This window comes from Pinus tabuliformis, chromosome 6 (assembly GCF_031772625.1).
Source record: "Pinus tabuliformis cultivar Carrire ecotype Pingquan chromosome 6, CPIR1, whole genome shotgun sequence".
Classification (NCBI taxonomy): Eukaryota; Viridiplantae; Streptophyta; class Pinopsida; order Pinales; family Pinaceae; genus Pinus; species Pinus tabuliformis.
In genome coordinates, this window is record NC_142292.1 from 919490332 (window position 1) to 919504632 (window position 14301).

The following is a 14301-nucleotide window of genomic DNA, read 5'->3' on the forward strand; positions in this document are numbered from 1 at the left end:
ATCCCCTCACCTACTGCCTACCCCATCTACCTCCCTCTTCTCTCCTTCTCCCTCCCTCCCTCCATCTCTCTCATCCTCTCTCTCTCCCATCCTCCATCTCTCTCCTCCTCTCTCTCTCCCTCCCTACATCTCTCTCCTCTCTCGTGCTCTCTCCCTCCCTTCTTGTTGCCCTCCAACCCCCTTCGTCTCTTCCTCTCTATCCCTCCTCCTTCGTCACCGCCACCCCCCTCTCTCCCTCTCCCTCCACCCCCTCGGCCTCCCTCCTCTCTCTCTCCTCTCTCCCCTTGCCTCCCTCCCTCCGTCTCTCTCCCCATCCCACTCTGCATACCCCCCACCACGCGCTCCCTCTCTTCCTCTCTGTCCCTCCTCCTTCACCACCTCCCCACCCCCTCTCTCTCCCCCTCCCTCTCTGCATACCCCCCACCACTCGCTCCCTCTGTTCCTCTCTGTCCCTCCTCCTTCACCACTTCCCTCCATCTCTGTCCCTCTCCCCTCACCCACCTAACCTCCCTCCTCTCTCCTTCTCCCTCCCCATTACTCGCTCCCTCTCTACCTCTCCCTCCCTTGTCCTCCCCCCTCCTCTCCTTTGACCCCCTGCCTCTCACTCTCCTTTGTCCCCCTGCCTCCCTCCCTCCATCTCTCTCCTCCTCCTCCCTCTCTTCATCCCCCCAACACTAACTCCATCTCTTCTTCTATGTCCCTCCTCCTTCCCCATCTCCACCACCCCTCCCTCTCCCTATCCCCCCACCTACTGCCTACCCCCTCTGCCTCCCTCTTCTCTCCTTCTCCCTCCCTCCCTACATCTCCCCCTCTCTTCCTCTCCCTTCATCCCTCCCTCCATCTATCTCCTCCTCTCTCTCTCCCATCCTCCATCTCCCTCCTCCTCCCTCTCTCCCTCCCTACATCTCTCTCCCCTCTCGTGCTCTCTCCCTCCCTTCTTGTCGCTCTCCACCCCCCTTCGTCTCTTCCTCTCTATCCCTCCTCCTTCACCACCGCCCATCTCTCTCCCTCTCCCTCCACTCCCCGGCCTCACTCCTCTCTCTCCTCTCTTGCCTCCCTCCTCTCTCTCCTCTCTCCCCTTGCCTCCCTCCTCTCTCTCCTCTCTCCCCTTGCCTCCCTCCCTCCGTCTCTCCCCCCCTCCCTCTCTGCATACAGCTCACCACGTGCTACCTCTCTTCCTCTCTGTCCCTCCTCCTTCACCACCTCCCTATCTTCCTCTCCCTTCCTCTTCCTCCCACCTCCTTTCCCCCTTTTTATATCCTTCTCTCGCTCTCCTCTCTTCCCCTGCCTACCTCCCTCCATCTCTCTCCTCCTCCCTCTCTTCATCCCCCTAACAGTCACTCCCTCTCTTCATCCCCCCAACACTCACTCCCTCTCTTCCTCTTTGTCCCTCCTCGTTCCCCACCTCCACCACCCCTCTCTGTCCCTATCCCCCCACCTTCCCCCTACCCCCTCGACCTCCCTCCCTCCATCTCCCGCTCCCTCCATCCCTCCCTCCATCTCTCTCCCTCCTCTCTCTCTCCCTCCCCCCATCTCTCTCCTCCTCTCTCTCTCTCCCTCCCTACGTCTCTCCTCTCTCGCCCTCTCTCTGTACCTTCATGTCCACTCCTCCCCTCCTCCCCCGCTCCTCCGCCTCCCCCACTACTAGCTCCCTCTTCCTCCCTCTCCCTCCCCCTTCCTCTCCCACTCTCTATATCCTTCTTTCCCTCTCCTCTATCCCCCTTCCTCCCTCCTTTGTTGCTCTCATCTCTCCCTTTCCCCCCTCTCTCTGTCTCTCTCCTCCCTCCCTCTCTCCACCCCCCCAAGACTCACTCCCTCTCTTCCTCTTTGTCCCTCCTCCTTCCCCACCCCCTTTGCCTCTATCCCTCCATCTCTCTCCTCCCTCCATCTTCTACACTCCCTCCCTTGTTGTGCCCTTGCCTCCCCCACTACTCACTCCCTCTCTTCCTATCCCTCCATCCTCCCCTCTCCTATCTCACTATCCCTTTCTCTCTCTAGTTTTCATGATCAGCTGTATACTAACCTAATTTGTCATATCATTTATTAAAATAATAAATAAAAAATAAAAAATAGTAAATAATTATTTCAAGAGTAGTGAGATGTTTTATAATTTGATATAAGGGATAAGTGTTTACACTAATATTTGAAAAAAAATACAATTCAATCTCATCTGAAACAACATATAGATAAATATATATGAAAATCTTAAACTATATATATATATATATATATATATATCCATATTAACAAGAAATTAAATTATTAAAAATTTTATAAATTTAAAAAAATGATATTTTAAATATTTTTAAATAAGATTCGCAACTCCGTATCACTTCGTATGTACCAAACCATCATGGCTTGATTCGCAACTCGTGGGGTTCTGTATCTCCATGACTCTCACCATCTAAGCCCAACCCAATCCACTTCCATGCGGATTTGATTTTGATAGAGAAGAGGCGGAACCTCAAGATGAATGGAGAAAGACTGTGTTGGCAGCTAATAAAGAGAAACAAAATTGTGAAGATAAAATTTGAAAATGTTTTAAGAGTACGACCACTACCCATAAATCAAACATCTAAAGTGAAATCGATTCAAACAAAGAGCAACCTGAAATATGAAAAAAACTCTTGCTTAAATTATATTTCATCAAAACTATTAAACTATTTCTGGTTTAGTAATTCACCTTCATTTCCCTGATTCAGTAATTCACCTTTTCATCATAACTATTAAACCATTTATGTTTCAGTAATTCACCTTCATTTTCCCGATTCCTAAATCTACGCGAAGGATTGAGCTCGACAGCGGGAAAACTAAGTGTAAAACGGAAAATCTGTTCTATTCTCAAAATATTCTGTGAAGCCCAGCTTTGTATTAGGGATGCGGATACATTTTTTAACCCACAAGTTCTGAATCGATATTTAAAGCAAGAACACCACAATCAAGCAGGTATTGAGAAGTAACTGCAATGTACCTTAAAGCTACTTGCTCCATAGTTGTGCTCACTCCGTGGATTGTCCTCTCTAAATGAGCAAAGAAGCTGAAATAATCCAGAAAAACAAAAAATCAATAAATTTCTATTACTAAAATGAAAGAGATTAGAGATTTAATAAATTCCTAATAATAAAATGAAAACCAAGATCTGCCTCACCTCATCCATCCATTGAGAAGTAGAGATTGAATTGACCGATTTGATTTAGCTATAAAATAATATTGAAATGCCTCTGCTGAGGAATTTTTCCTTCTCTTTTTCATGCAATGTGGCTCACAGACATAATTTCACACAAAAGGAATACACAGAAACAGAAATAATTAATTTCACACAAAGGGAATACACAGAAACAGAAATAATAATGACATATATACATGCAAACCCACTCAGAGACACAAGAACAAACAAACACGGAGACATGGAAACATAAGAACAGACAAACTCAAAGACATACGAATAGACAAACACAGAGACCGGAAAAAGGGGAGCGCTCGTAGACTACCACCGCTTCACTTATATCTGGCATTTTCACATTATGTGCCCTGCTTTTCTGGCTTTTCCTCTTTTGATAACGGTCAAGTTTTACTATAAATATAATGATAACAGATAGGAGGTTTTCTGAAATCCTACATATATGTGCAAGCCAATTTAAATAAATTTTACTATAAATATAATGATAACAGATAGGAGGTTTTCTGAAATCCTACATATATGTGCAAGCCAATTTAAATAAATTGGAGAATGATTTTCTTTCGTGATAATTGACTGATTTTCTCTTCGATTCTTCTTCAAGTTAACGTTCATCTTTCTAAATCATGGAAGATCGGCTCCGCATCTTCATACAACAATGATCCAACGCATCGAGAAAAGCTGTAAGTAAAATTGAACAACTTATATCGAGTGTGCCATGCTGCTGTTGCTTTCCCCTTTTAACTTTACACAACTGTCATATTTTATTTAAAAAATAAAAGTAAAAAAATTATTTTAAAAAATCACATGCTTTTGTTGTTGTGACTTTTCCCATAGTTTGATTTTCTTCATGCTAATTTTTAAATATTTTCTTCATGCTAATAAAATTGGAAATATGGGTGAAGTGCTTACAGAAGATTTTTTTGTTTATAGAATTTTTAATAATAATTAAAAAATATAATAGAATTATTAAATGCAATTAATTTTTTATAAATAAAATTGTAAAAATATTGCTTTTTACCACATAAAAGAAAATAGTTTAAAATATTTATTATCATTAATAAATATTATAACATTATCGGAATTCTAAATTTATCTTGGCAAAGTTTGTTTTTTCGAAGTTTTGATTTTCGAAGTGCGTCCAAATTTACTTTAAAGCACAAAAGCGTGGAAGGTTGTTTTTCTTATTTTCTATGTTTGCTTTTTCAAAATCACACTGTTGGGATTTCTAGTTATTTATTTACAGGGATAGGGAAATTCGCTGGAACTAAATATATGATGGTCGATTCCAATTAAGCTCTGCAAATTCTGGGAGCCGGTGGATTCATATTATGCTCTGCAAATCCTGGGAATCATCATCACAACTAAGGAAATTCCTGGGAATCATCATCGCAACTAAGGAAGTTGTGCAGCATCTTGCTCTTTGTAAGACTAAGACTAGAGGTAGGAAAACCCTTTCTGATTACCTTATTATCATTGAGGAAAGTCTTTTTTGGAGGTCTAATTTAAACTTTGCTCTGCAATTGTGGGTTCAGGGAATTAGGCAGTTTGTTCTATTGAGTTTCTTTAATTCAATAAGACATTCTCTAACACTTTTGAGAAGACCCGCAATTCATATTGATGTTGTTAATAATTAGATTCACACAAATGTTTTAAATTCCTGTTTGATATGCACATGGGCAATTGGGTAAGTTGCCCCATATATAGTAAGAGAGAACATTTTAATTAGTTTAACATTCCTTATAGCATGTTGGGAAATATCTGAGGGTGAATCCAACAAATCTTTGTGAAAACTTTTCATCAATTTGCACTTGGTCTTTAAACTCATTAGAAATCCTAATAGTGCCAAAATATTACAAAACAGGTTTCTGTCTATTTTTGTAATGGTCTCACAGATATCTATCTGTTTGTCTTGAAATGCCCCCAAGCCTCAGATGACAAAACTGTTTTCGGCTTGTTTGTTTGTTTTGTCTGGTTAGGTTACAAAATCTCCCAAAAATTACAAAGCTTAATACATATTTTTGTTTATGTTCGTTTGTCCACTGATTGTAAAAGATTTCTTTTTTATAGGAAAAAAATAGAACTATTTTTCATTAAAAATGATGAGGGGTTTTACATCTACTTAGATCAAATACAGTTCATCAGTGTTGCTCAACAATGAGCCTTGAAGACCAAAATCCATCCCAAAAACAAAACAGAGCAGCCGTAGAAAGCATGGCAGCACCCACATTTACATAATATAAAAACCAAAAAAGAAAACAAAGATAAACATTGAACCATACAACGAGCCTATAAGACGCCACGAAAGATAAGAAAAACCTGCCAAAAACCACCTATGAAAATTCAAAAAAACCCTACCCACATAACAAACCAACAACAAAGTACTCGTTGTAAAAGCTTATCGGTGTCTTTCACTATTTTGGTTACCCAACACCATCCGCCCTCTAAGCTTGGCCGTTAATGACTTTTTGTTGGTTTTCTTTTTCCCATTTTTTTCTCGAGACATTTCTCCCATGGGGCTTAGACTACATTATACATGTTAATTTTAAACTGGACATTACTCAGTCTTCACTTCAATTGCCTCCTTCGTTGACAACAATATCTCCATAATTTCCATAGTTTAAGTTTCTCCTTTCACAATTCTATTTTGGGTGCCACAATATCTTTTATAGATCTTATAATTCTATTTTATTTTCCAGAGTCTCTATTTTCGACTGTTATATATCATTGAATATCAAGTAAGGAGTCTCAGGCTCACAATACACATGAAATAACTATTTAGATTTATCACAAATTATTTTGGCTTCAATTTCCTTTCAGAGATTTATATGAAATCAGATTATAAATTATATTGCCATTTCCCAAAATGATCTGTATCTCTGTTCAAGAAATGCCACAAATGCTGTGTATTTAAAAATGCGTTTTGTTTTTCAGAAAATTTCATATCTACCACGTGTTTTGACCTTTGGTCGATTTTTTTACCAGTAGGATTCGTATTACTCCATCTATTCACCTCCACAATAAATCCACTTTCCTCTTTGACATTACAGCACATCACTATTTCGAAGTACATTGTTGTGTGCTCGCTAAGCAAAGTATGTCTTTGCGTGAGCTCAAAGTGAACTCAGATTTGTGTTCGAATAAATTGTGATTCCCACTGGGACATGGCAACAAATAAATCGTATGTTATCGGATGTTATTGAGCTGCCGCTGTATATACCGTTCCACTTTGGTCATGGCGAAATCGAACTGTGGGCATATACAGTTGCTCAATTAAAGAGCAATAGCATAAAATTTATTTGTTGACCAAGGACATACCTCACAGATCTTTAATTAAGGAAATTAATGAAAATGATACCGCTTTGACCCATAAGCCTCAAGAAAGTTAATAAGTCTTAGGGAAGTTAGTAAACACGTAGTCTAACGAGGCGGAGGAGTTGCCTGGAAAGTTATAGAAATTCCGGTTATATTTAGAGAAAATCCGGCAAGGATTTTTATAAATCCAAGTTATAGTTGTTAAACTTCAAAATTTTAGCTATCCTAGACGTGTTTGATGGTGCTGAATCTATTTCCACCATCAAAATCACAATTCAAACACTGCTTCTACAAGATTTTTTGAAATTTTTTTGCCCAAATTCTGGCCACTTTTAACTGTCCCAGCAATTCCTCTGCCTGGTAAAACGAGGCCATTAGTAAATGTCGTAAGAACAAATTGCTAATTCCATAGACTCTTCTAGAAACTTCTTCGTTCTTGCATTGATCTTATTATCGGCACCCCCACCCATCGTTTTTCAAGCCCACACTGTATTATTGTACATTGTGCTCATTCTAAGCTTCTTCTTATTTACTAAATTGATCTTAATTATCCGGCATATACACATTGTGCTCATTCTTAGCTTCTTGTTATTTATTAAATTGACCTTAATTATCCAACATGGTTAAAAAAATTATTAGTTTCTTGTTATTTATTTTTTTCTTATTTATTAAATTGATCTTAATTATCCAGCATGGTTAAAAAGAAATTAATTAAAAGAGAAATTATTGACAGAACCTTGAATTTGAATATTATTATTATTGTTGCAAAAATAGGATTAGTTTAACTTCTTTTTAAAGTTATTTTCTATGATATTTCTTATTGGGTTAGAAACCTTATTCTTTTATTTAAATATATTTAAGGAAAAATTATGTTGAAATTATTTATTATATCTTATTAAATTAAGTATTTAGTGATGATGTTGATATATTTATAAAACTAAGTTGTTTTTATTTTCAATATTTATATAAATAATTTAGTATGGAGTTTTAGATAAATGTTTTTCAAGTTTTTACTAGGGAAGAGAGGGATGAACACACTTCTTTTGTCAAGCTTGGGTTAGAGAGAGCTAGCGAAAGAGGGACCAACACACCTACATTTTGATGCTTGTGTTAGAGAGAGAGAGAGAGAGAAAGCGAGAGGGGGGGAAGAAGAGGGGGGAGAGAGCAACAAAGAGAAGCTGGGGGAGGAGAGGAGTGGGTAGGGGAGGAGAGGAGTGGGCGGGGAGGATGGGCAAAGCATGCATGATAGAAAGAGGTCTTGGGGAAGAGAGGAGAGGAGTACAGAAGAGGGAAAAAGAGAGAGAGAGACTAGGAGTAAGAGGTAGATAAGGAGAGAAGAAGTGGGATGGATGGAGGGACGCATAGAGATGCAGAGTAGGATGGAGGGAGAGAAGGGAAGGGAGGGAGAATGAGGGCAGGAGAGAGAGGAGGAGGAGGAAATTAGAGAGGTAGAGATGAGAGAGGGAGCGAGGGAGAGGGAGAGAGAAGAAGAGGGAGTAGAGAGAGAGAGAAAAGGTGGGTGAGAGGTGATACTGGAGAAGGGGGAAGGGGAGAGAGAGACAGAGTAAGAGAGAGGAGACGGAGGGAGCAGGAGAGAGAGAAGGAGAGGGAGGGAGAGAGAGGGAGGGAGAGAGACGGAGAGAGGGGACATGTGGGGCCAATGGAGGGAGGGGGAGAGGGGGTGAGTGATAGAGAGAAAGAGAGAGATAGGAAAAGAGTGAGGGAGGAAGACAGAGAGACAGAGGAAGAGAGGGGGTCATGTGGGGCCAATAGAGGGAGTAGAGAGAGATAAAGGGTGGGAGAGAGGTTCAAGGAGAGAAGGGGGAAGGGGGGAGAGAGAGAGAGAAGGAGAGGGAGAGAGAGAGGGAGAGGGAGAGAGGGGGATAAGGAGAAGGAGAGGGAGGGAGAGAAGCAAAGATATAGATATGGAGGGAGAAAGAGGGGATGGAGAGAGAGGGAGAGGGGGGCATGTGGGGCCAATGGAGGGAGAGGGAGAGGGAGAGGTGGTGAGGGATAGAGAGGGAAGGGGAGGTACGGAGGGAGGAAAAGAGAGAGGGGAAGAGAGGGGGCATGTGGGGCCAATGGATGGAGAGGGAAAGGGAGTGGGGTAAGGGGGAGAGAGAGAGAGGGAGAAGGAGAGGGAGGGAGTGTGTAAGAGAGAGAGAGAGAAGAGGAAGAGGAGGAGGAGGAAGGGAGGAGAGAAAGAGAGTGTTATAAGCCATTTTGTCACATTTGGTCAATATGCCTACAAACTGGATCAATCAACATCCATGGACACCTTGTCATCATCCCTACACAAATCCCTAAGCATGACTCTCTCAAATCCCTGAGTTTACGACCTTTACTCTTCATTTTATTATCTTTTAAGGCCCACTGTATCCTGGCCCTTTAGGGACCTGCGTTCAGCAATAGGGTGCTCAATTCTACACCTGCTTTGATTAGGGAAGGTTAGCCCTTGCTAGGGGTGTGCTGATTCTAGAAATTCAGGAAAAATAAAAGAATATTGAAGCTTCCTCTTCAAGAAGCTTCCAGGAGTTGTTAAAACCATTTACCTTGGATAAGAACTTTGAATCTTATTTTCCCTACCTTGGAGTTTTCACCTCTTATCCCTTGAGTTCATCCTCCCATCAAGAGTGGATCTCAAGCCTAGACTGGTAAATGGATAGGAATTCATAAACTACCATCCTCTCCTATATATTTATTGTCATCCACAAGCTAGGGGTTGGATTTTTTAGACTAATCATAAGAGAGTTGTCATCATAAGAGAGTTATCATTCCCATACAATAGGGTGGCTTTGAGGTGTACATTGTGGTAAGGAAGGACAAGTCAACTTGGCACGATCTATACAAGATCAGCTTCCACTTTAGGTTGTAAACTCTCTCCATTTCATATTAATACAAAGAGTATATTTTTTTACTATATGTGTTATGTTATGTTTATATTCATATATTTCAATGTTATGCTAATCCATTGAAGAAAGTGATTGGATAATGCTACATAGATGTTGTATATCTCTGGCTTGTTTTGTGTGTTTGTGTAGGTTTTAATTATAGCGATCGAAGATACAATTGGAGTTGACAAGCCAAGAGGAGAGAAGAGTTTGTGATGGATCACAAGTAAGAAAGCAATGGTTGGGAAGGGAAAGCGAAGAAGAGAGAGTGTGGGGGGATTTAGGAAGGGGGGAGGGAGAGAGTAAGGGGGCAAATAGAGAGAGAGAGAGGGTTGGGGGGGAGTGTGGGAAGGAGAGAGAGCGAGGAGTGACAGAGGGAGAGGTAGAGGAGAGTGGATGGAGGGAGAGTCAAGGTGGGAGAGAGTGACAGAAGGAGAGAGAGATGGAGGTATGGAGATAGAGAGGGTTGGAGAGAAGGACAAAGGGGACTGAGAGAGTGAGTGAGGGAGGGTTGGAGAGAGAGGGGGGGAGAATAAGAGAGAGAAAGAGAGAGAAGTAGGGGGTGGAAGAGAGGGGGGGAGAGGGAAGGAAGTAGGGGGGACAGAAAGAGAGAGAGATAGTGTGGGGGGGTAGAGGGATGTAGAAGGGAGACATATAGATGGAGAGAGGGTGGATATGGAGGGGCAAATAGAGAGGGAGGGAGAGTGAGAAAGAGAGATTGGGGGGAGAGAAAGAGAGGGATGTAGAAGGGACACATAAGGGGGGGAGACATGGGGAGAGACGGGGAAAAGAGGAGTGAGACAAAGGGAGAGAAGGAGAGGTAGGGATGTAGCAGGGGGAGAGGAATAGAGGTATGTAGGAGGGATACATATAAGGAGGGAGAGAGAGAATTTTCTGAGTGAGATAAGGAGAGAGAAATATGGATAGAGAGTGAGGGAAGGAAAGATAAGGATGTTGGAGGGATATGAGAGAGAGGGATTTAGGAAGGGGACATACAAGAAGAGAGACAGAGGAAGAGGGGTATGGGAGGGAGACATACAATGTTGGGGGAGGGAGAGAGAGAGAAGAAGAGGGGTATGGGAGGGAGACATACAAGGTTGCGAGAGAGAGAGAGGGAGATAGAGACACGTTGTGAGGGATAGAGAAAGAGGGAGTAGGAGGATGAGGAGGAAATAAGGAAAATGGGAGAGAGATAGAAAAAGTGAGTCATGAGTTTAGACAGAGAGAAAGGAATGGATAGGAAAAGGGGGAGAAATAGGAGGGAAATATGGAGAGAGTGAGATAGAATAAGGGATAGGGAAATAGAGAGAAAGGTGGGGGGATTAGGGGGAGAGAGGTGGGATTAATAAAGGTGAGATGGATGGATATAGAAGGGATACATAAAAACAGAGAGAGACAAGGATAGGGAGAGAGGGAAGGATGAATAGGAAGGATCGGATTAAGGGAGAGACATGGGGTAAGAAAAAGAGAGAGAGAGAGAGAGAGAGAAGGTAGAGCGATACATAGAGAAAGAGAGTGGGTGGGTGGGTGAGACAGAGAGGAAGAGAAGGAGAGAGGGAGGGTGAAAGAGATAGAGATTTAAGGGGGATATAGAGGGAAGAATAGAGAGAGAGAACACATGGATAAAGAGAGACAAGGATGAGGGGGAGAAAGATAGTGAGTGAGAGAGAGAGAAATGAGGGGGACAGAGGGGGAGAGGGAGAGAGGAGGGAGAGACTGATGAAGGATTGATTAATTGTGAAAGAGAGAGAGAGAGATGATGGAGAGATAGAGAGGGAGTGTGTGTAATGCACAGTGTAATGAGGAGGAGAGGGAGAGAGATTGATAAGGGAGAGATAGAGAGAAAGAGGGAGTATAAGGTAGTGAGAGACATAGGAGAGAGGGAGGGAGGAGAGAGGGGGGAGAAGGGAGTGAGGGGGAAAGAGGGGAGAGAGAGACAAAGAGCGAGGGTGATGTAGGTGCATCTTTGGACATGTGAAAACCTATCATTGGCCTGTAAAATTTCCTATAGATTTAAGAAAAGGAGTTGGTTCCCTTAATTAAAATGTAATTTTTTAAATTTATTCATTGGATAGGAATTTAGAAGATTTTTAATGATAATATATGTTTATGTTGGGATTTAAGCTTATCATCGCTAATAATAGGGGATATAAGAATTATGTCCTCATATGTGTAAATTAAAATATAATGTAATGTGAAAGGAGGTAGTGGAGTGGCATGAATGTAAAAAAATGATTTTATTTTCTTTAATAAAGCATGAGCATGTAGCGTTCCTTTGACATGCTACAATTTTTACTATCACCTCTACATCAAGTGGTGATTTTTAGTTTCACCCTTGTGTTAAGTGATATTAGAGTAGGAAATCTTGTGTGTTTGAGAAAGATGTAGTATAGACCTTTAATTTAGTATTCACATATAATTTGGTTGATCTCTATTTTTTTGTTAGGATGTAACCTGAAAATGTGAAGCTGCAATTCAAATTCAAAATTAAGTTAAACTTTATATTTGAAGAGACATATTAATTATTCCTTTAAATTGATGTTGTAATGTGATTCCTAGCTCATTATATAAGTGAAATCAAGGTCCAAATGTCATCTAATATGCTACTTGAAGTGAGATTGGGGAAAAATCTAAACCCGACAATTTGTTAACAAGACATTGGAGCCAAATGATAAACTAAAATCACTGAAACATTGCCAGCACATCAACCAAATCAAAGGGAATCAATTGATTCCCCAACCACTCACGGATCGAGCAGAACATTAAGGAGGAAATAATTAACCATAACCACTAAGAATTTGGAATGGGAAACAAAGTCTTCCAATGCCCAATCCACTCTTAAGACACAAATCGCTTCTTCCACCACGCCACATTATGAATATTGCATTGGTAGCTATGATATAAGGACAAAATACGATGTGGTTTCAAGCGAAATATGTAGAACAAATGCTAGGAAATATGTTTTGAATAGGTTGAAGAAATCATACCTTCAACAGTTCAAATCCCATCTCCATTTTCCATTCTCAAAGATGCGTTGCACTTACAAAAAGTAGTAATTCACGACATGGAGACTAAATTTGGCAAATGTTGTTCAATAAAAAAGGTTAAACTAAAAATGTCTGATAACGGCAAGAGATTTAGATGCAATCAAACAAAGAAGATAAAAAAACTCTTGCCCAAGCAAAGGCTCAAAAGAAGGTCAGTTGATGTAAGTACAAAATATGGAAAGAACTTGTAAAAACGTATGAGAAGTTGGATGAATGAAGGAAGCTCGGTGAGGAGAGTACCCAAGTAATTGAATTTTCTCATAAGATTATATCGAATTTCTTTTAAAAAAAGTTTTATTTTATTTTCTCATAGTTAAATTCAAATAGTATATGTTTCAAGACAAGGCCTCCAAGGCTAGGCTTTCAAAACGAAGTTCCACATATCACAGTGGCCAAAAAGGTATACAGGCCTTGATTTCTACCTTTAAGTATATTTAATATGTGAAATGATATTTTTTTATTTCCTAGAAAAAAGTAAATAATTGCATATTAATTAGTTTAACTAGTCCATGCATCATGCTTTGACAAGAGGACAAATATGGCCATCATCCAACAAACTTCGAAAAGGACATGTTGCAAAAAAAAAAGTGGATCGAATTTGTTATCTTGATGGAGAATGAGGTATCAATAATTGATTTTCAATAAGTTAGTTAGATATTATTTTGTTTAGATGTCAATTTTCATTTCTTACAACTTAGAGTAGAGGCAACATACCCCTTGTTTTCCTCTTTAGCCAAGGAAAAATGTTGTACATTCTAATTGTAAAATTGGTTGGAACATGGTTAGAACATGATAGGATAAATGATATCCTCCTAGGGAAATATATCAGTCGATTGTTTCCCACCATATCAATGGAATGTTTCCTATTACTACTTAATCTAGAAGGGCTCTAAGGAAGGTAAAACCAAAGGTACAACTACTAGAATAAGTGAAAACAATGTGATAATGTCCCAACATCAATTTAGTAAAGGTCCCATGCTCTTTACGAACTTTCACCTATGTGAGGCATCTGAGCACCACGCTACCAAAAATGGGGTTTTCCAAGTTGTGCCCTTCCTGAAGCTATAATCCATTAGGGGATATCCCCTGGGACTAGGATTGAAGATAAAGCCCCCATTTAGGGTGAAAAAACAAGACTACAATCAAAACCATTCCTTCTTCCAAGTCACCCAATAATCCATGCCCAAAGTGTCCGAAGAGAAACAAGCCTAAGTACCTGATTACACAATAAAAAACATACCTTTAGGATTTAATTTCCCACCTTCAAACACATGCTCTCGATAGATGGGTGAGGGGACATACAACTAGCTCAGGGAGCGCAGGTCAAATGGCACAATACATCGGTTACACTAGCGGTTGTCAAGGGTTGTTGGCTCCTGGCTGAAGACAAAGATGGAAGAAAAATTCTCCTATGGGGTCACTCACTTTTCGTGGGTAACATTGTGCACCATACCTTGTGTTGTCACCCTAGAGACAATTCCTAGATGAAAGGGAACCAATTCCTAGGACATCCACAGAACTATTTCAAAACTTTTAAAATATTGTTAAACATTTACTAAAATGTGCCCAGAGGGGATATATTCCTTTTTCAAACAGAACTTAGTTTTGGAGATGAATCTTTATGCCCAAATTGGCCTTATATTAGCAAGACTTTAATTATTTTGCAAGAAAAGAGAACTCATAAGAGGCTAGGGTTTATAACTTGAGACCTTAATAGAATCCAAATTTAAAACTCTAAGATGAAAGTATGAATGATTTACATTAAGAATGGACGTGCAGAAGCAGTGGAGAGCTTATTAAGATGTCTTTGAATATAACTGATAGGTATTCACTGTAACTATGAAAGATACATAAAATAAATTTGTAACTT